The following is a 23,606-nucleotide window of genomic DNA, read 5'->3' on the forward strand; positions in this document are numbered from 1 at the left end:
AATACCATAAGACTTATTGATTTAAACATCCTATTTTCTTTTTTTTTTTTTAATTTTTTTTTTTCAACGTTTATTTATTTTTGGGACAGAGAGAGACAGAGCATGAACGGGGGAGGAGCAGAGAGAGAGGGAGACACAGAATCGGAAACAGGCTCCAGGCTCTGAGCCATCAGCCCAGAGCCTGATGCGGGGCTCGAACTCACGGACCGCGAGATCGTGACCTGGCTGAAGTCGGACGCTTAACCGACTGCGCCACCCAGGCGCCCCATAAACATCCTATTTTCTAGAAAAGCCTCCGTAGAAATAAAGACCCGCTTGTCAAGTGAATACCGAGACTAAGAAACATCAAAGGCACACCTTGCCATATGAGATATTTTCTTGGATGAAAAACATATTTGTAGTTTTTTAGAGCTGAAAGGTGATGACCTTTTGGTCCAACCCAGAGAGGTTAAGACCCTGTGCGCCCTAGATCACACAGTTAGTTATGGGCAGTCCCAGAACACGAAAACAAGTTTTCTGGACTGTGGATTCAGGGTTCTTTCTATTTTACTAAGCTGCCTCCTAGGGAACACATTGGAATCACTTGAGTTTAAAAAGTCAACAGAAATATTCAACTTGCTTTACACTTGAGATAGGCATCAAGGAAGAAAAGCCTCTGCCGCTCAGAACCTCACTCCAGATTCCAGGATGGAGCCACTGTTTCAGAATGGGGAGAGGGGGCAGGCAGCCATTTTGGCAAGTCTGGGAGACAAGCTGGCAATGGCTCTAGAAGGTCCTAGTGACCATGAGGGTTTCAGGAAATACTGCTGGCCTTTGACCCACAGATTACAGGAACTGAGTGACAATGTGGAGACCATTCCTTTGGTAGAGCACAAGAGAGGGGAGATGTGTTCTCTTCACGAGGGGAAATCCATAGAAATGTGAGCTCTGTGGGTGTTTTTGTTTAACCACATAGCAAATATTGACTGAGTATTTACTATGTAGAATGCATTGCATCTTTTCATGAAAAGTACTATAGAAGGAGGTAGGGGTGGCTACAGGCAGGGATTTGAGAATAGGGATTGTGGTTAGTATAAAATTCACTTTCCTTAGGGTTCCAGGTCAGGTGCAACACTGGACTCAAAATGGAAATAGGACCACGGCACCTGGTCTTGATGTAACTAAGAGACAAGAGTCTCTTTATGTTTTCAATTATATATAAATCACTGAAGAGGAGGAGGAAGGAGCGTGCCATCTATTGCTTAGAATTCCCAGCAACTTCTGGAAATATTCTGCATTCTGTGTGTACTGGACTCAGAGTAAATATTTGTTGAGCAATGATAATGGATTGGTGAACGAATGATTAGCGATATCGTACTTATTTTGACCCTTTGAGGAATTGTGTTGGGTTGGATAATTTTTCCAGTTAACTAAGACTTCTTTCTATAAATGTGAAAATGTGTTTGAACCATGCCATGTGGACATATTTTTAGTGCATCGGTCATGTTTCTTCTTCAGTATATTTTCCTGAACATAATTTTAACTCTTCTGGGAAGTAGCATTAGTTATTTTGCTGTGTACAACTGTGACTTCGGGGGTCTTGAAATGTGAGCTGTTGGGACCCACCACCACGACCACCACTAGATAGTGATTTTGTTACTCCATCGTTCTTCTGTCTCCTTCCTTCCCTTACTCATCATCATGCATGTGTGCCTACCATGAACCACACATACTTTCGGTACCTGGAAACAACAGTGAACAAGACAGAGGTGGTTGCTTCCCTTACAGAGCTTCCTGTCTAATCTGGAATTCAAACAAACCAAGCAAATACTTCAAGTCCGGGGCAAACTCTATGAAGATAACCGTTAAGATAGAGAATATTAGAGAAGTGGGATTCCTACAGTGGGGTGACCTGTAAAGGTCTTGCTGCAGAGGTGGACGATAAGCCATGTCCTGAAGGAGGAGGAAAGCCAACCACGGGGAGAACCGCCATGGGGTTGTTCCTTGCAGCAACCCTTTCCACCCACCTTCCCCTCACTCTCATTGCTGAAGTCTGCCAGAAAATACCAGAAACACATGTTTGTTAAATCATTAATCTCATGTTCACAGAAAACAGACATGTTGCTCTTAAGGGAATTTCAGTTCTTTCTTAGATGAAAATATATAATTTTTAGGACAGGTATTTTATTCACTCTGCGTTTCGCTTTGGAAAGGCATGCAAAGCACTGAGCACCAGGGGGAATAAGAAATGAATAATACATGATCCCCTCTACATTAGGAATTGTATTAGTCAAGAAAAGCTAGGTGATATGGCAATAACAAGAAATCCCCAAATCTCCACGGCCTGGTGTACTAGTGGTTTATTCCTCACTCACAATCTCCAGGGAGGATAGGCAGCTCTCCCATAGGTAGCTGTCTTACGAGCAATCGCTTAGGGATCCAGGCTCCTTTTAGCCTGTGATTCTGGCCTTGATCCACAGAAGGTCAAAACAGGACTGGAGGCTCATCAGGTATTATTAAAGACTAGCTTTCTAAAGACCTTCCTGGAAGACACTTATATTTCTACCCAAGTCCATCAGTCAGAACCCAAACACATAACCTCAAACTAACTTCAAGGGAAACTGGGTGAGGTCTCCCTGTGTGCCCAGAAAGAAGAAATAGGGTTGATGAAGATACAGCTGATCTCCTGTCTAGGAATTTAGTGGCCCAGATTGACCAGAAGACACTTAGGGGACAACTGTCAAAAGCATTAAACAGAAGTGGAAACACAGAGGGGAGCCCATAAAGATGAGATTGATTCATTCTGATTAATCAACACAGGATAAGCAAAGTCTGCTAGAGGAACTGAGTTTGTTCAGGGTCTTAAATGATGACTAGGTATCATCAAAATGGTCGAAATAAAGCAGTGAGTTTAGACAAGGCACAGAAATGTGAAAGTTCGTACCTTCAGAAACACCAAGGGATCTGGCAAGACTGGAGGCAACAAGACTGGAGGGGGAAGAGAAACTAGATTCCCAAGGGTCTTGGATGTTTGGGTGAATAGTTTGCATTTTGTTCCACAGACAAAAGGATGCCATGAAACCTTTTTGAATAGGTAGTAACATAATCAGATTTATGTTATTAAAAGAGATGTTTTCTTTTCCATGTATTTGATTGTTGGCTGAGGTCAGGGGACATCTAAATGACAGATAATGACTCTTCAGTTTCTGCAAGAGTAACACAGGAGAATCAAATGTCTCTATATGACCCACTTTACTGAACTGAGCCAACCCCCTACTGATGGAACTATAATGGGTAAGGGGAGTTGCAGGAGGCATCACTTGTCAGCCTGGCAGAGAACTCTGTCCAAGTGCTGTTGGGAGAACCAGAGCAACTGGAAACTCCACGGTGTAGCTCAGAACCCCAAATTAGATTTCAGGCAGTTGCAGTGACTCTTTTTGTATGTCATCTTTGGCACAGCCTTCAACTTGTTTCTCATCAGCTGATGACAGCCTGTAGCTTAATCTTTAACCTAAGAGACAAATATCCATTTCTTCGTGGATTCTCAGTCCTATTGCTGCCCTGAAATATTGATAGTTACATGCACTTCTCTATGACAGCACTTTCCAAACGCATGGAGATTTAGTTGGAGTCCTAACGTAGATGAAGTTTCCCTAGTTTCTTTGCAGCTCTTCAACAGAGGTCCCAGCCAATCCCTTTCAGACCCATTTCCCCAATCAAAAGAACAGGTGGAAAACACAGAAACATGAAAATCTTGACTTTTATGTGATCTGTCTTCAGAGACGTTTAAACACACTTCACTTGAGTAGAAGTTGCTGTCGGTCGTCAATCCAAAGGCCGGTCCTTTCCTTACTCCTTGCTGTCAGAGCCCTGGTTTTGTCCAGCTGGCCACTTCTTCCTAACCTGACTCAGGAGCAAACCCAAACTAGTCTGATATAATCACAAAAACTGGACCTCTTGTTAGTGATGGGCTTAAGGTTGACCCAGTTCTGCCCGATGAGGTGTAAGTACAGGCCTACGTGGGGACTTCTTGGAAATAGCACCTTGATTATTTTCCTTCAGTTTTATTGAGATATAATTGACATTCAGTGCTATATAAGTTTAAATGCTCAGCACAATGACTTGACTCACATATATGGCAAAGTAATTACAATAAGTTTAGGTAACATCTATCTTCTCATACAGATACCAAAAAAAAAATGTGTTTTCTTCCCTTATGAGCAGCACTTTTAGGATCTACTCTCTCAATAACTTTCAAACACATCATACAACAGTGTTAACTATAGTTGTAATGTTGTACATGACCCCAGTACTTGTTTATCTTATATCTGGAAGTTTATACCTTTGACCACCTTTGTGTCAAGTCCCCCCCTCCCCACTCCCTGCCTCTGGTAACCACAAATCTGATCTCTTCTTCTATGAGTCTGGGGTTTTTATCTGCTTGTTTGTTTTTTAAATTCCACATATGAGTGAGATAATATAGTATTTATCTATCTCTGTCTGACTTATTTCACTTAGCTCAATGTCCTCAAGGTCCATCCATGTTGTTGCAAATCGCAAGATTTCCTTCTTTTTGTGGCTGGACACCATTTCACTACATAGCTAACTACCTAAACAGACAAATAAATAAATATTATATACATATTCATTATGTATATATGGATATATCTGTTATGTATATTGTTTTCTTCACCCATTCATCTGTCAATGGACTGTCAATGGAAACTTAGGTTATTTCCATGTCTTGGTGTTCTAAATAGCGCTACAACAAACATAGGGGTGCAGATATCTCCTCGACACAGTGATTTCATTTCTTTTGGATATATACCCAGAAGTGAGATTGCTGGATTATATGGCAGTTCTTTTTTTAATTTTTTTGAGGACCCTCCATCTTGGTTTTCATAGTGTCTGCAGCATTTTACATCCCCACCAACAGTGCATAAGGGTCCCCTCTCCTTCACAGCCTCGCCAGCATTTGTTGTGTCTTGTCTTTTTTGATAATAAGCATTCTACCAGGTGTGAGGTGGTACCTCATTGTGGTTTTGATTTGCGTTTCCCTGATGACTAGTGATGGTGAGCACCTTTCATGTGCCTGTTGGCCGTATGTATGTCTTCTTCGGAAAAATGTCTATTCAGGTCCTTTGCCCATTTTTTATTGGATTATTTTGATTTCTGCTATTGAGTTATAGGAGTTCTTTATATATTTTGGATATCAACCCTTTACACATACATGGTTCGCAAATATTTTCTCTCATTCTCTAGGTTGCCTTTTCATTTGCCGATCATTTCTTTTGTTGTACAGAAGCCTTTTAGTTTGATGTCCGCGTGTTTATTTTTTATTTCATCACTTGTGCTTTAGATGGCATATCCAAAAAATCATTTCTAGGGTCCATGCGAAGGAGCTTTTTTCCTACGTTTTCTTGTCACTTTGATTTGGAAGAGCGGTAATACCGATCGTTTCTCTTCTTCAATCGGCTGCTGTTGTGTCTGGATGTGACTCCTGGAATAGCAGTCGCCCCCTTACAGCCCCAGGGAAGCCCAGCTGAAGCAATGCCAGTGCCCTGAGAATGGCAGAGCAAGACGACAGGAGGAACATAGGACTCTGGTGGCATTGTGAAGTCATCCACTTTACCGTGCTTATAGGTGTTCTTTACCAAGACTTCTTTTCCATGAGATAATCCATTTTCTTTACTTTTCTAAGCTGGTCACATTGGAGTTTCCTATTCTTTGCAGTAGAAGCACTCTAATCAATAACAATGATAATTTTTTATTATTACTCACCATCCCAGTGAGGAAAGCAGACGGGTCAAAGCAGAGCTCCCACATTACAAATGTCTAGGCCATAACGTGATCAGCGCCCCTGGAGCTGTACAAAGCAGGGTCCCGGAAGCAGGCAGGGAGCAAACAGATTCATCTGGGTCACAGAGAGGATTAGTAAGAAAACCAGGGAGAGTCCAGCCAAGATGGAGGCTCCTTAAAGTTTGGCTGGAGTGTGGAGCCAGGCATGCCTGCCTCTGGTTCTTTTTGTCTATAGACTTCGGCCATTTCCCTTAGCATCGCAAAGCTTCAGCTTTTCTCATCTGTACAATACGCACCTTGCAGATTATTGTAAGAATACAAAATCACTCCTGGCAAATCATCTAATGTAGTGATTGCAGTGCATACAAGATGGGTATTCAGCAACGGGAAGCTTTTAACTAGAGCAATGATTCACAGACATTTCAGCCTCAGATCTTTGATGGCAATGAAGAACCTCTGGGCCATTTACCTTTCTATTGTCACATGAGACCACAAATTCATAGGACAGAAGGGAAGGGTAGTGTGTTCCATGGAAGAGACACAATTCACAGCCAAGGGCAGCTAGTGAATAATTTCTGCCTGACCTCCGCATCCATACAGCTCTGTCTCATATATGTGGATCAGGAAGGATCTTGGGACCATACCTGAGACCTTAGTGTAGTAAGGTGTATAACATGTTGATTTTGATATACTTATATATTACAAAATTATTGCTACCATAGAATTAATTAATACCTCCATCATGCCACATAATTTCTCTGTTGTGGTAAAAACATTGAAGATCTACTCTCTTACAAACTTTCAAATACATAATACAGAATTATTAACTAAAATCACCATGCTCTACATTAAATCCCTAGAGCTTATTCATCTTATAATTGGAAGTTTGTAACCTTTGACCAATATCTCTCCATTCCCCCCCCCATTCCCGCCCAGCCCTTGATAACCACTATTCTATTCTCTATTTCCTAAGAGTTCAGCTATTTTAGACTCCACATACAAGTGAAATCATACAGTATTTGTCTTTCTCTGTCTTATTTCACTTAGCAAAATGCCCTACATGTCCATCCATGTTGTCGTAAATGGCAGGGTTTCCCTTTTTTCATGGCCAAATAATATTCCATCACACACACACACACACACACACACACACACACACACACACACCCCAATATCTTCTTTATCCATTCATCCATTGACAGACATGAATATTGTCTCTGTATTGTGAATAATCCTGCAACAAACATATGAGTAAACTATAGTAATCCTATTTTCATTTCCTTTGGATATATATATCCTTTGGATATATACCCAGAAGTAGGATTGCTGGGTCATATAGTAGTTCTACTTTTAACCTTCTGAGGAGCCTCCATACTGTTTTCCAGAGTTGCTGCACCAATTTAAATTCCCACCAACAGCCCTGAGAACCCATTTTTAAAGCTATATTGCCACCTACAAACTTAGAGCAAAACTCAGTTTGTAAGAGTCATTTCAACTGAGTGCTGTGCTACATACTCCCCATTAATTTTTTTTCATAACTACTTGTTAGCCTCCAGTTTGAGAGAAGGAGAATAAAAAGACCCTGGAATGTTCTTGCTTGGAATGAGAATTGCTCATTAGAACCCCATTTTGTTATAATTGTACAATTCATTATGCTGAGCACTTCATTAGACGCATTGTAAAAATTCTGACAACTTGAATATGTTACATGGAATCTCAAAATGAATCTGATTTAGAGCTTCACTGTTTCTTGAGGGCATTTGCTAATTAATAGAAGTCTGAGAAGCCAGAGGAGTGAGAGTCTCCATATTTTCTTCTAGGGGTCATTATTAGAGATGTGCTTAAAACAACATAGTTTTGAAATAGGAAGCTTTCTTTACAACAGAAAGAAAAAAATAGCCCATAAACCCGAAATGGTCACAATGAGGCCACATCTGTCTTTACAAATACAAATAGCTCAGAATGGTTTGAAGTTAATACCAAACCAAATCTTTTCATAGTGCGGTGCGGGACTTTTGGGGGAAAGATAGATTGAACATTTTCATTTATTTCCTTGTCCTCTTGAAAGCCTTTGGGGGCATAAAAGGGGTAGAAACCCATAAGGTCAGAGGAAATTAAGCAGCTGACAGGAACAACAGAATCCTGGATGCTGGAAGCTGGAAAACAAGGGCAGTTGGGTTTGTAAGCCCAAGAAAGGGGAATCTGATGCTGGCAGACTGGGAAGTGAGAAGCAAACCTACTGTCCCTCGCACCCGTCCCCCCAAAACTGGGGATCTGGTAACTGGGGAGTAATGGTGGGGCTCTAAAAGCATCAGCTGACGGTCTGCTTAGGGAGCATTTAGATCCCCAGATCTCTTCTTCCACATTGCCCAGCTGAGGGACTATCCCTCCCCACACTGGCACAGGTCGAGAGGTGTCTACCTCTGGGGAGTGTGAAACAGAGAGCCTCTGGACTGGAAGACTCCAGAAGTAGCTGTGGCAAGAACACCACAATAAAAGAGGCGGGTCAAATGGCCATTTACATATCTAATGATGAGATCCTCCCTCCTGGCCCTCTTAGGCTAAGGAAGTACTGGAGCCAGGCCTGGACCCTGAGCATGAGATTGGGAGGCCCTTGTCTGAGGAACCTGGCCAGCCCAAAGAGAAATACCTCAGGATAATCTTGGAAAGTCCCCAAGAAAACAACCAGTCAGATCAGTGGTTCACCACCACCTAGGCACCTGATAAAGATGCAAAATCTTGGGGGGCACCTGGGTGGCGCAGTCGGTTAAGCGTCCGACTTCAGCCAGGTCACGATCTCGCGGTCCGTGAGTTCGAGCCCCGCGTCAGGCTATGGGCTGATGGCTCAGAGCCTGGAGCCTGTTTCCGATTCTGTGTCTCCCTCTCTCTCTGCCCCTCCCCCGTTCATGCTCTGTCTCTCTCTGTCCCAAAAATAAATAAACGTTGAAAAAAAAAATTTTTTTAAAAAGATGCAAAATCTTGGGACCCCTGGGTGGCTCAGTCAGTTAAGTGTCGGGCTTTGGCTCAGGTCATGATCTCACAGGTTGTGAGTCCGAGCCCCACATCAGACTCTGTGCTGAAATTGTGTAGCCTGCTTGGGATCTTCTCTCTACTTGTCTCTCTGCTCCTTCCCAGTGAGTGCTCTTGCTCTCTCAAAAATAAATAAATAAACTTAAAAAAATTTTTTTTCGTGCAAATTCTTGCAACCTGCTCCAGACTTAACAGAATCAGAACCACTAAGGGTGGGGCCCTGAAATCTTAAGACCCTCAAGTACCTGAAGTTGAGAACAGCTGCTCTTTAGCAAATTTCATTGTGGATGCAGTTTCCCTTCCTTATAAACATGGACAGTCAAGGATGGTATATATCAGAAGAAAGACGGAGATGAAAATAAACTGGAAGAAATAACAGTCTTTGAGGAAAAAGAGTCCATGTGGGAAAACTCCAACTGGGGAAAGAACTAACATGAATACTCTTGGAGAGGTAAGAAAAAAATATTTCATCTGTGAAACAGGAAGAAGTAGCTATTTTTTTAAAGGAGTCCTTTAGGAAACAACAAATATAGGCTTTTGAAAATTTAACAATATGATAGTAGAAATGAAGGATTCAACAAAAAAAAAGAAAAAGTAAAGCCAAAAGACAAAGAAAATAGGAAGAAGAAAGAAAAATCTAAGGATTAGTGTAGGAGAGTCGTTGAAAATTGCTGGCCTAGGAAGATGAACATCCAAATAATAATAAAAAAAAAAATCCAGACGAAGAAGGCAGAGAGAGGAAATACTCAATGAAATAACTGACAGATGTTTCCCAGCATTGAAGAATATAGATTCCCAGATGGAAAGGGCCCACCTGATGCCAGGCCAGTAGGTAAAGATAGATTCTTATCAAGACACATCATTGTCAGATTTCGGAAGTTGGGAATAAAGAGAAGATCCTCAAGAACTAGACACTCACTAAGTATTAAGAAACAAAACTTCTTGGGGTGCCTGGGTGGCTCAGTCAGGTGCCCATCCGACTCTTCATTCCAGCTCTGTCACAATCTCAGGGTTCGTGGGTTCGAGCCCCACATCAGGCTTTGCACTCACAGCACATGGAGCCCCCTTGGAATTCTCTCCCTCCCCTCTCTCTGCCCCTCCCCCTACTCACACGTGCACTTTCTCTGTCCCTCTCTCAAAATAAATAAATAAACTTAAAAAACAAAAAAGAAACAGAATGTCTCTAAACTTCTCAGGAGCAACAGGGGATCCTGGAGGACATTGGAGCAAGGTTTCGAGAGCCTTAAGGAGGTGATTTCCAAAGTAGAATTCCGTACCCTGGTAGACAACCGATCAAATGTAGGGAGAGAAGAACCATAACCAAATGTATGAAGGCAGAATAAAGACACTTAAAAACAGGCTACGTTTCTAAGCTCTTGGGTCAAGATGTTACCTTTTGTAGAAAGAATTGGATAGTGGTCGCTGTCGAAGTACCAACTCTCTTTCACAGACGCTTCTCAGAGAAGTGCGTAAAGCAGGGCCTTTGTGATGAGTGCTGTTTTGTCCCTGTACATCTGTTGTCACCTCTCTTCCATCTGTACCCCACCTGCGACCAGAGAGTTCTCTTCCCTGACGACTTGTCTCTCCAGCCTTCCCCTACATCCTGAAGATAGTCAGCAAACTGTTTTGTTCTCAGTGAGGCTTCATCTGGTTTCAGCTCTGGAAGCTAGGAGGGACATGAAGTAGAAACATGGATGAGGGCAGTAAGGAGGCCAGCCCTGGGGTCTTACCTTAAAGCTGCATTTGAAAAAACAGATTTCATATTACTCCACCTAGAAATTTTCAAGGGGCGCCTGGGTGGCTCAGTCGGTTAAGCGTCGGGCTTCGGCTCAAGTCATGATCTCATGGTTCGGGAGATCGAGCCCTGCTTTGGGCTCTGTGCTGACAGTGTTGAGCCTGCTTGGGATTCTCTCGCTACCCCCCCCCCCCACCCCCGCCTCTGTCCCTCCCTTACTCATGCTTTCTCTCTCTCAAAATAAATAAATGGATAAGCTTCCAACAATGTATTAAAAAAATTTTCAAGATGATTTCATTTACTCTAAACAAGGTTAAGAAAATATTAGTTGTCCCTATCAAATGTTATTTTTATCATTTGTATTTGGGGTGGATGGAAGAAGTGATGGAGTCTGGGGCTGCGGGCCCTCTGTCAGCGCCCCCTGCCCTTATATCCTGGGATGATGGCGGGATCCCAGACGGTTTTCACAATAGGTGACCCTGGAGGCTGTTTGGATGTGCCTTCTTGTTCCCAGAAGTGAATCACCTCAGGTCTGGCCAGTTTGAAGTCTGTCTCGGTGGAACTTCCCCATAGAAGCTGCTCCCATCACCTGCCCGGCGGGGCTCCTTAGGGCCCGATTCCAGCAACACTGTTTTTCAAAGAACCATTCTTTATTAAAGAGATTTATTCAAAGATCCCTAGGTTCCCCAGGGCAGGTATTCTGGGTAATAGCACAGTGACATATTCCTTTCTTTCTCAGCTTCATTGGTCTGAACTTGACCATAGGGCCCAGATCCACTGTCTTTCCAGTGAGCTTCTAGTATAGTGGGGTGGTTGAGAGCCTGAGCCTTGGGGTAAGATAAAAATGGGTTCAAATCCCAGCCCTGCAAGCTGTGGCATGGGACAAATTAACCCATCTCAACCAGTGGTTGTAAGGATCAAGAGAGATCATGTACGCAGGGATTAAGCACATTAAATCCTCAATCAGTGATAGATCATTAATAACATTAACTAAGGACACTGTAAAATTTCCTCCTAGGAAAGAACATTGCAGAAATAGTCCCTCTTAGTTGAGGTATTTAGGAAACGAGACAAGAATCCCTAAAATTCCCTCATTTATATTCTCACCTTCTCCTCTCCTTGCTGTCTCCCCCACCCCCGTTGGGCTGGGGTCACATCTACAATCTCAATCAAGTTCAATCTCATCATCAGTTCTAAATACCCCATAGCCTGAATTATAAGAAAACTGGTACATTAGATGGTTCAAGAAAATTTAAAAGAGAAAGTGAGGACTGGGTGTTGTATGTAAGCCATGAACCGTGGGAATCTACCCCCAAAACCAAGAGCACACTACACACAGTACGTTAGCCAATTTGACAATACATTATATTAAAAAAAAAAACCAACAGCAACAACAATGCAAGGGGAAAAAAAAAGAAAGTGAAACACAATATAAAGCTTCCCCCTTTTTTTCGAAAAGTGTTTCCCTAAGACGTGTCTAGCTTTTGCCAGTAGGTAGAGTGATAATAATGATGGCAGGCAGTGTAAGCTGAGGGCTTTGTACGTGCCGAGGTCTTTCCCAAGTTTATTTTCGCAAGTTTTACTAAGATTGTCTTATTTAACCCTCACGGGAATCCTGGGAGAGAAATACATTTGTTATTCTCTTTCTGCAGATTTTAAGAAACCTGGGGCTCGCAGATGCGAACTAACTTAGGAGGAAGCAGACAACTGCTCAGGAAATGGAAGGGTATCCAGACAGCTGGGGTTCCTGAAAGGGTAGCGGTCATCCTCACACAGTAGGGACTGTCACTGACCCCACCTTTCTCACCTTGAATTGTTTCTAGGAAAAGTGTGGGTGATAGTTTTCTTCTTAGCTCCATGTAGCTAGCAGAGAACCTTCTATATGCTCAGGGATATTTCTCTATCCTTTGCCTCAATATACAGAGTTGTGGAATGGGAGCTGGTTCGTGGAGACTTTGAGACAGGCTGCCAGAGCTCAGTAGGACTCCAACTCAGCTCTGTTCATTTCCCCACGTTCCAAATCCTTCCAAGGAAACAACCGGATCTCAGGTTCTCTTGTCTTCCCCAAAGGTGCTGGATAACAAAAGCAATTATTCCAGCCCCGCCAGCCACGTTCACGTCCACGTTCATGTTTGGTTGGTTTCTATCAATTTTCAGTTCCTTCTTTGTAAAGTTATTCCCAACGGGTACCTCAGGAAGAAGCCTGGACTAGATGATCTTCAAAGTCCCAACTAACTTGGCAAGTCTGTTATTCAACTCAATGTTATATAAAAGATAAAGGTATGCATCACAAGTTTTAAGAGAATCCAGAAATGCCATTGCATATTAGTGCTTTCTTGGAATCCCTTTCAGGCATTGACAGTTGGCAGGTCACATTTCCACTAGGCTGCGGAGAAATCAGAACGGAAATGACCTTGTGATGGCCGCAATCGGGGCATTTTGTGGTCAGCTGAGAACTCCCTTTGTTGCCATCATCCAGCCCAGCCCTGAAGGGTCCATGCAGACTGGCTGGGGATAGGACCACCCTCAGCGGGAACATTATGTGTGGGGCCTGAACTTAGAAATCAAACCCACTGGGCTTCAAGTCTCAGCTGACTCACATTGTCACCTAACCTCAGTTTTTTGTTTTTTGGCTTTTGGTTTTAATCTGAAACATGGAGGTAACGCCATTCTCTTTGAACGGGCTATGGTGGGAATGGAATGTCCATGTATGGGCCAACAGCTGGCGTAATGCCCATCTTGTGGTAAATACTGCATCACTGGTAACTGTTAGTTATCCATGGCTAACAGAGTCCAACTGCCCTGCCTGTTTTTAAGGCTCCCAGCATCCAGTGCAGGGTAGAGGGGCCACTCTTATGGACATTGAGACTTGGATTTTATCAGCAGTGACCACCATGGATTTGTAAGAACCAAAATGGGAGTACTTAGAGCTATCCCTACTGTCATAAAAAAAATCATAATTAATTCTGTAAAATTAAATGTATCATTAACTTGAGTTGCCTGTTCTTGTCAGTCATAAAGGATTTTTCTGGCAGGCAAAATTAACCAAGGATGGACCGATTGCTTTAGTGAGGTGAGGGCTCATCACCACGGCAGGTGATGGCTTAAGGGTAGGGCTGTGGACCTCTTGGTTAGAACATAGCACAGGACATGGAAGGACCTGGAAATTGTTTGTGTTGATGACTTTAAGTTTTCTGAGAGCCCAAATGGGCATCACAGGTCTCTAAGCAGCCCTGGAGATTTATCATTTTTGCTTCAGGTTTCTTTGGTCTTGTAGACTACCCATCAAGGAGCAGAATCTAGAAATAAACTTTGCAAACCAGCCCCCTCATTGGTCGACTTTCAGGTTTCCTTTGGCGAGTGTTCTTGAAATGTGGTTCCTGTGTATAACTTTATTCATGCAACTCCCCTGATCCTTGCAGAGGATAGTGGATGCTTTCTAAACATCTCTGTAGCTGCAGAGTCAAGGCAAGGGGACGGTGGTGCTGCGTCCAGATAAGAGCCAGCATTTGCAGAGGGGATGTGCTCCGCCTACAGAAGTAATAAAGTCTGTGCAAGTAGGGGAGAGGCAGGCAAATGCTGCCAGGCCTGTGCGTTTACTGAATCGAGGCCAATCCCTGGCCACAGAGCACGGTATACTTAGATGCTTCCGTTGGACTGCTTGAGTATTGACCTAGTCTTGCAAACTGACACCCTTCAAAGGAGCGAAAAGAAAAAATAAGTTTGGAGGAACATTTACATAGAGGCTTCCCTTGGGTTCCAGCTGCCCAACTGAATTAGCATCAAACCATTGCCCTGGAACAGGGTCATGAGAATTGGTTTCCCTGGCCTCGCACAATGAGCACAGTCAATGCTGGTGATGCCTGGTTTTCATTTGGGAGAAATTTACATTCGATCCCACCCTCGCCCCCAAACTTCTTTCCTCCTATCCGCTTGACTCTGTCATTCGAAGACCCAAATATTTGCAACAACGCCTCCACTGTTCTTTCCCCTGCTGGCTTGGCTATAAAATTCCCCTCCCTCAGTCTTTCTTCCGTCCCAAGCAAAACCCCCATTCTCGACTTCAGACTGGCATCAATAAGGAGTTTGGAGCGAACGAATTCACACTAACAAGTAAATAGCTGATAAATCCTTGGAGCGATCCTAACACTTTTTGCGAATTCAAGCATCCTGCTTACACACTTTCAGGGTTTAAAAGCTAACCTCTTGAATGGTGGCGTTTCATTCATTAACACCAACAGCAAAAAGGTTTTACGTCTTGAGACTTCCCTTTCTTGTGCTCCTTAATCTGATAGGAAGGGAATGTTGCATCTGGGAATAGCAGATGATACTGGTAACCCTCAAATATTTGGAGATCCACAGTCAGATTAGATGAGAATCACGGAAACCTCTGTATGGACATACCAGGAAAGCCTTCAGTCCCATACAGGGTCCTTGTGTTCCCAGTTCCTATCCTGGGGCCCTCTGAAACAGGAGATCTCAGGAATGGGCTGATGTGACCTTCCCTCACTGCCAAATTAGGAGCTTCTCCTGTCCTTCGAGGGTATGGGGGAAAGGAGTAGCTCGTGTTGATGGAATTTTGATATTTGAATAATAAACAGATTATTACCGTTTACTCTGTTGTTACTATTCTAAATGCTTCAATCCATTCATTCAACATGGAGTGCTTCCTATGTGCCAATATAAATGCTCTTCATTCATTTATTTACCCAATGCTTGACCTCTTATGTCAAGTATTGTTATAAATACCATTCATTCATTCATTCATTCATCCACCACAAGTATTTACTGAGAACCTCTTGTGTGCCAGGCGCTGATCTATGCTCTATAGCAATGAACCAAACAGAGCCTCTGCCTTCATGGACATGACACTCCATGGGACGTCGCCAGGCAGTGCACAAACAAATGAGAAAAAATACAGTGTGTCGGATGGTATTAATTCTCATGGAGAAAAAGGAAGCAGTTGAAGGGACAGACAGTGCAGGTGGTAGATGTTGCCGTATTTAGCCCTCAGCGGTGAGGTGGCCTTAAATCGTCATTGATAACAATGATGACAACAGCTAAGGTTTGGGGTGTCCATAGAAGTGTCTTGCTGTGAGTTCCGTGCTCGCCTAGACTCCACCACGAACTTGCTGTAGTACCTGTGTGAGGAGCAGCAGCAAACTCAAACGCACACTTTTAGGTTTGGTTTAGTTTTTGCTGGATGCACTTTCTTGTTAGCTGTGCATCCAGGCCCATGAACCAAACTCCTGGACCTCTGAGGGAGACCGGCCTGGAGGAGGGAGAGGGGAGGACGGATGACAGCTGGTGAGTCCCGCTGGAAGGTGCCTGTGCTGAAGTGACCTTGCGGCCATCCCTGGGGCAAGGGGAGAGGGGGCAGAGGGACATATTCTGCTTTTCTTCCTGTCGCTCGGCTTCGGACCTCCTTTCCTTCTGGCCTGGCAGGGTGTTCTCCAGCATTTACTCTGTAAGCCCTTTTCAGCTCACTCTCGGTTGCGGCTTACTGGGATTGTGTGTGACAACGGCAATGAATGCATTCCTGTCCTTATCAAAAAGAAGACAGTTAGGTAACTAATAGGGACACCTGAGAGGGATCGGAAGAGCTCCAATGATGTGTGTCCCTGTTTCTCAAGTTTTCCTGGGGCTGGCCTTTCCAGCGGGACAGAGGGCAGGGCTGGACCCCTGGCTGAAGCCTACGGTGACCTCAGCAAGCCCCTTGTTCTCCTGCTCCTTTGGGAGGTTCTCCATCCTGCTCCTTTGGAGCCGGGGCAAGGCAGGACCACTTAGCATGCAGGTGGCCATTTACACTTTCCAGCCTTGGAAGAGAGAAATCAGCCAGACGGAGGCCCTGGGCCCTCAGCTCTTGTGAGCTGACAACCTGGGATCGGTGAGTTCACTTTGGCGTTGAACTTTTAATTTTTTTTTATTGTTTTTATTTTATTTTTGAGAAGGAGAGAGAGAGTAAGCAGGGAGGGGCAGAGAGAGTGGGAGACACAGAATCTGAAGCAGGCTCCAGGCTCCGAGCTGTCAGCCCAGAGCCCGACGCGGGGCTCGAACTCATGAGCCGTGAGATCATGACCTGAGCTGAAGTCAGACGCTTAACTGACTGAGCCACCCAGGCGCCCCGTTGAACTTTTAATCTGAGCATTTTAAGCAGTTCCCAAGGGATCTCCCAGTGGTTACATGAGCATACTCTCTACAACTATTTGTTCAACTATAATCATTTTTCTCTATGCTCCACTTTAATAGCTCTCATGCAAAAGGAAGAGTTGTGGTTATTTTGCCAATCCCATGGTCAAGATGCATCCGCGCCTGGCCAGACCTCCTCCCCCCCTCCCCCCCCCCCCCCCGCCACCCCAGCTGACAGAGAAACCAAAGCTTGGAGATGTGGCATGACTTCCTCTCCGTCACACAGCCAGGCTTTAGGAAAAATCAGCTCTCCTCACTCTGAGAATTTTTTTCTTGCTACCATGCCCCCCCCAAGGAATGCCTGACTGTTCCTTATTTATTCATTCCAGTGATTAATTAATGGTAGGGCAAAAAGTTCAAGCCACCAGCATCAAAGGCATGAGAGCTGACATGTGCATCCAGGACATTTGACAGGACCGGGGTCATTGGAAGATCTAGTTTTGGAAGAGCTTGTTTAGACAATTAGGAAAACGTGAACCTAACCTTTGTCTGCAATAAGCAGGGTTGGGAGCTGGTAAGCAGAGTGCAAGGGGACGCTTGGTGGCCTGTTTCAGGACAACCTTGCTTCACAAAATGATGCTTGGAGAGAAATCTGCTGGAAGTAGGGATACATTCCCACTGTCTAGAATTCCTTCATCATGTCTTCTCAAAGATACTGGTTCGGGGTGCCTGGCTGGCTTGGTGATCTCAGGGTTGCAAGTTTGAGCACCACTTTGGGTATAGAGATTATTTTAAAATCTTCTTAAAAATCTTTTAGGGTGTCTGGGTGGCTCAGTCATTTAAGCATCTGACTCTTCATTTCAGCTCAGGTCATGATCTCATGGTTTGTGAGTTTGGGCCCCACATTGAACTCTCCATCGGGCTATGTGCTGACAGTGCAGAGCCTGCTTGGGATTCTCTCTCACGCTCCCTCGCTCTCTGCCCCTCCCCCACTCGTGTACACGCACATGCGCTCTCTCTCTCTCTCAAAAATAAATAAACTTAAAAAAATAGAAAATAAAAATCTTTAAATAAATAGATACTGGTTCTATGGCGGATTACAAATATTTGGAACTCGTAACCTAAATTTTGTTGCTTTTGCCATGCCCAGAATATCCAAAGCACAAAAATTTTTGTTGAATACTGCAGATGAGCTGTGCTAAACTAATACACTGGTGATACATATACATTTTTAAAAACTTGTAACTGATGTATTAAGCTAAAATTAGTAAGTTCAAATGTAACAGGAGTAAATGTACAGCCATGCATTCTGTTTCCAAAAAATCAACGGGGACAAGGGGGAGAATACTTGTCTTAACAGCAATTCAAATGAAAAAGATCTAAGAACTTCAGTTCACAAGTCAGTAGAAACCAAATGTATGAAGCACATACTAAAGAATTGATGTGATACTAGGCTGTTTTGAATACTTTCTAGATCAAGTCTGGACATCATTACACTGTGCTCTTAGGTGATTAAACCCCACCTGGAGTATTGGAATTGATAATCAGGTGTCATGTCTTAAGGAGGACATTGATAAGCTAGACTGTGTTCAGAGCACAGAGTGTAGGAGGCTAAAACTAAATGTCACGACATATGATACCTTAAAAGAATTTAGGATGTTTAGCCAGAAGAAACAACCAAAAGCTACATGAAGATTGATCAGATGATACTTTGAACTTCATACAAATTTTATGACTATGAAGCAACATCCATAATGTACCATCCAAGGACCTGGGATAGTCAAAAGTAGCTTCCAAGCATGGAAGTTCCTGCTCCCTTCACCCAAAAACAAGATTTGGGGTATAAATTAGGATATTCTACAAGCCATTGTTCTCCATAAACAAGGAGTATAAATCATCCTTACCCACAAATAAAGATCAGACATCTGTTATTTTCCCCCAAGTAATCATGTTCTTGTCAGAAATGTCAGTTAACTCCGCCAACAGATATTTTTTTTATCGCCTCAAATCATTAATAGGAATGTTGACTGCAATATAGGCAATAAAATAAATAAATGAATGTTCCTTCTCTTTTGACAATGATTTATTAATACCTACTCATGGAACAGCTTTTTCTCTTTGGGTATAGGCTTTCAATCACGTATGAGTTTACCAAACCGTCGTTCATTCAATGAATACATTTCTACCTGTTTTTAAGGAACTTTATCCAACGCCTGACTCTGTCTGTGAATTCCCCTTACGTGCTAGGATAGAAACACTATGAAAAGAGAAAGAGGTTATTATTGCCTGATTTGTTTCTGTGGACTCTCAGATCTTTATTTTCTAAGAAGCCTCAGTTCCTCTGTTTAATATTCAATTCTAGAATTTTGCCAGGAAGTAGCAATCCTCCTGTGTCCTTTTTGGAATTTGGGAGATCACCTTCCCCATGATGTCTCAGAGATTATGACAAAGGTTCTAGGATCTGCCTCTAAATTCTTCCTGGACGCTGTGAGATCACATCCAGGCCGGGGAGGGCAAAACTCATGTAGTAGAGGCAACTTTGTGGGGGCAGACAGGTCCAGTTGGTGGTTATTGCCCAAGGCGCGACCCTGGCAGGATTCTTAAGCCTTATCCAGGCTCCGCAAGAAGTCCTGCTGTCATGCAATGTCAAGGTCAGTCACTGGCCCCAATGAGAAGCGTGGCTGTGTCAGAAGGCTGTATTTCTGATCTGGAGCTAGATGTTTTGCATGATTTCATTACCATCCTAAGCTTTATTTTCCTTATGTGTCTTTGTCTAATTTCATTTTCATTTTAAAGGCTTTTTGCATTAAAGGATAAAATTGAAGAAAAATTGGGGGTGATTCATGACGTTGGCTATTAGCTGCGGGACTTTGAGCAAATTGCTTAACCTTATTTTAAAGTGTTCAACTTAACTGTTTCTTAGGCTAAATTTACACAGTTGTGACTATCTATACTATCTTGGCCCCCTTAGCTTCCCTTTTTGTCAATAGAACCAACCCAATGCACTTACAACTCTTTTTAAAAAAAATTTTTTTTTGCCATAGCTTATTTTTCCAGTTTTATTGTGGTATAATTCACATATAACGTTGTATTATTCCGAGGTGTACAACATAATGATTTGATATATGTATATATTGCAAAAACGATGACCACCGTAAGTTTAATTAACATCCATCACCTCACAGCGATAACAAATGTCAGCGAGGATGTGGAGAAGACAGAAGCCTCGGGCGCTGTTAGTGGGAATGTAAGCTGGCGCGGCCACTGTGGAAAATAGTACGGAGGGTCCTCAAAAAATTAAAAACAGAGCTGCCATATGATCCAGCAATCGCACTTCTGGGTATATACCCAGAGGGAACAACACCACTATCTTGAAGAAATATCTACGCCCCCCCTCCCTCTTCACTGTAGCATTATTTACAATAGCCGAGATAAGGAAACACCTAAGTATCCATCAATAGATGAATGGATACTTGTTGTTGTTTCGTTTTGTCTTGCTTCGTTTTAATTTGTAAGGTTCCATCCTTTAAAATCTCTCTGGACTCACTCTCACAATGCTGTGCCACCAACCCTTTACTCTAGCTTGGATTTTCACCCCCACCTCCCCCTTTGGTCCGTTTCTGAAACCTTGTGTTGTGTTGTGGTTCCCGGGACATCTTTTGCGGGGAATGGGCGTGGGAGATCCTTGTACTTTCTGCCCTACGGTCTCCGGCCATTCACTGTTCATTCCTATCCTGCCCTTTTTCTGACACCCCAACCGAGGCTGGACAACACAACTTCCTAGAGCCAGAAGGTCAGAGAGTGACATTCAACTTGCAGTGATGCCAGTGAGAGCACTTGAAAACTTGTAAAACCTCTAAATGGCTCCCCAAAACAGTCTCAGTCCTCAAATGCAATATATTTTAAGACAGCATAAGTTCAAAAAATGTTTTCAGGGGGAAAAATAGTAAATGTGCATTTGGATTTATAAGGCACCAGATTTCAGAAATACTAAAATGTTAAAAAAAAAAAAAAGTGTGTCTTAAAATTGGAAAACTCAGTGTTACCTGTTAACATTCTGGAAACTTCCTTGTGTGATGGGTTATTGAACAGGCCAGATTTGGTAGGAGGAAATCAGGAAGTAGCTTTGTGTTCCTCCCTCCACGGTCTCCCTCAGGCCCATTCAGTCGGCTCTCCTGTCCCCATGCCGTGGTGGCATCTCTAGCAGATCTTAGCGTGCCCTGGTCACTTTCAAGCATTAGAAAGTCCAGCACAATCCAATCAAAACTTTGCTCCCTCCATTCAGCAGAAGCTTCTCTGTTCTCTCCAGCCCACCACCTGAGCTCAGGTCTGAGACCTGCCCCTCCGGTGCTCTCTCTGCTATTTCTGGTTACTCCAGAGCCAGGGCCAAGGCCAATGCCAGGGAAAAGGGCCTATGGGTTTGTACTTTTCTCAGCTGTGTACTGCTCCCCCCTTACTGCTAATGTGCACACACTGGAAAATTCCCAGGGGATCCTTTTGTAGGTTCATTAGGTATGCCTCCCTACCACTATCACTCCCCTCACCCCCCAACCCACTCTATTTCAGATGCACACGGATTTTTCAGGAAGACACTACCATCCAGTGGGGGCAATGCATTTTTAGACGGCCTCTTAGGATGCCCCTCAGCTCTGCCTCTCTGCAGTTTGCTCCTGGGCTCCCTTCGTCCAAGCTGGTAGCCCTCTTGGCTGTGGTCCTTTTCAAGCCAGGGCATTGCAAGGCATTCCTACCATTGCCCTCTCTCCTCTCCCAGCCACCTGTAGGGGCTTCAGCCAACCCCTACCTTCAGGCCACTTGAGGGAAGAGTCTAATGACCAGCAAACCCAAGGGCTGTATTTCAAGTTCTCCCAGGAGCCCTCCTGTGTTCGTCCAGCCATAGCACAAGGAAGGCCCCAGAGGTCGGGTAGATCAGCCAGGACCTGGCCAGCAAGTGAGGTGTAAGCACCCCCTTCCTTAAAAGAAAACTCTAATATCCACCAATGGTTCCCTAGGGTCCCTCTTCGCTTCTCCTAGGAGGCTGCGGGGAGGAAGGGGAGGGGCCCCACCTCCATGTTTACAGGTGGGGAAATGGAGATGTTGTGGGGCCACAACTGCAAAGAAATCTTCTCTCCTAAGAGCCACGAGCCATATGCATAGGGGGTTGCTGGGTCTGCTCGGGCTCCCGTAAGTTCAAGGTGGATGTGGCCAGCCCCTCTCTTTAGAAAGTAGATAATACTTTCTAAAAGCCTTTGGAGGCTTTGGCAAAAGCAGGACACAGGAGGCGCTCATCCTACCTGTTACACTTGTTTAATTCAATTGGACAAACTTGGGGTGTGCTGCACGCCAGACGTTGAGCTAAAGCCTGGGATTACAAATGTGAGCAAAACACAATCCACCCCCCTCAGAGGATCAGAGCTCCTGGTAGAACTCAGAATGGACGAACTAACAGAGAGGCAGCGGGTGGGAGTCTAGGGCACGGTCTCCGAAGCCTGGGTGCCTGGGTTTGAATCGTGACTTTGCCACGTTCTAGCTGTCTGGCTGTGGGCAAATTGCTTGAACTCTCCACACCTCCATTTCCCCACCTGTAAAATACAGATAATAGTAGTACCTAGTCCTTGTGATGCGCAGACACGTTCAAATATAAGTGCATAAAACCGAGCCTAGTGGAACCTAGTGGATTTGTTTGTTTGTTTGTTTGTTTGTTTTGCATTGAACACAGAACATGTGCTGTCCTGACTGTTCACAAGCTTCAACTCATCGTGGCCTCTGACTCTCCCTCTACTTCCCTTCCAGGTTCGGGCTGCTCCTCTCCGTGTGTTTCTGCCTGTGGTCTCCTTGTAGCCTACGCCCATGTCCTTCGGGTGCCCAGCTCGATGGGACATACTCTACGACCACATGGCTTTCCTTAGAGACTCGCCCCTTGTCTTTGTCACCCGAGCATTTGTTATAACTCCGACTTCCAGAGTATCATAGGCCCCGTGTCCCTTTTAGTGCCTCGCATGGGAACATTTGAGATGCACGTTTCCTCCTTTGAAATCTCCTTTCCAAAAAATAGAAGGAGTTCGTGTAATTGTGTCCAGTGTTCCCTTCCGAACACCCCTGGTATGTTCAGTAGTCTTTGTGTGATCCTCACCCACCTGAGAAATCAATGCAGGATAAAAACAGGGCAAAATTTAGCACAATTAGCTTTCTACAAGCTCTCTGACTAAAAATGACTTTTCAATTCTCTCTTATAGTTTCCTAAGTAGTGACTCTAATAGGATATTAACGTGACCCTCTTCCTGCATTGAAATTTGGGTGAGCCCCCAAAGCTGAGAACTCTCCCAAAGAGGGTGCTAGACCATCTGTGTGGGGCTGGCAAAGGAGTGGTCTGAAACTTGCTCTGCCTGCCACCCACTTCAAGAGTTTCAAAGAGGAGGCCAGGAACTTATTAGGAAGTCGAAGCAGCCAGTAGCAAGGATTAGCTTGAAGACAGTTGTCAGTAGCTGGGCATCCCCACCACCCTGTCCTCACCCTGGCTTGGGAGGAAGAGAAAAGGTATCTTCCCTTCAACCTAAGCAAAGTGAGAGAGACTTCAGACACCACTCAGAGAGCTTCACCTGTGTGGCCCGGAATTGGGTGGGTGTAGACTGATGTCTGCCTTCCATCTGGAAAGCCCAAAGAGAAGGTGGGAGGTTGGAATTCCCTTGCCAGGAAGCCGAGTAAAGAGACAAGATGAAAAGGCGAAGGTACCCTAACGTGGGGTATACCAGGGGCGACGGGCATGGGGGGTGCGTGGCCAACTGGGTATGACCGTGACTTCTTTGAAAGAGTTCAAGTTGGAGAGCCCCATGAGGTTAAGCAAGGTGCCGGGGGAAGACCCCCCCAGAGAACCCACAAAAATGCTGCACAGGATGAAGAATCAGCCTGACAGCAGATGATAATGGTGACAATCAAG

General features: G+C 44.1%; 1 protein-coding gene across 1 annotated transcript in view; it reads left to right on the plus strand.

Moving 5' to 3' along the window:
* LOC147581519 (uncharacterized) overlaps window positions 1-23,606 on the plus strand; it is a 120,286-nt gene that overhangs the window by 23,169 nt on the left and 73,511 nt on the right. The window lies entirely within an intron of this gene.

The sequence above is a fragment of the Puma concolor genome, chromosome B1 (genome assembly GCF_028749965.1).
Source record: "Puma concolor isolate L17-30 chromosome B1, mPumCon1.1.hap2, whole genome shotgun sequence".
Taxonomy (NCBI): Eukaryota; Metazoa; Chordata; class Mammalia; order Carnivora; family Felidae; genus Puma; species Puma concolor.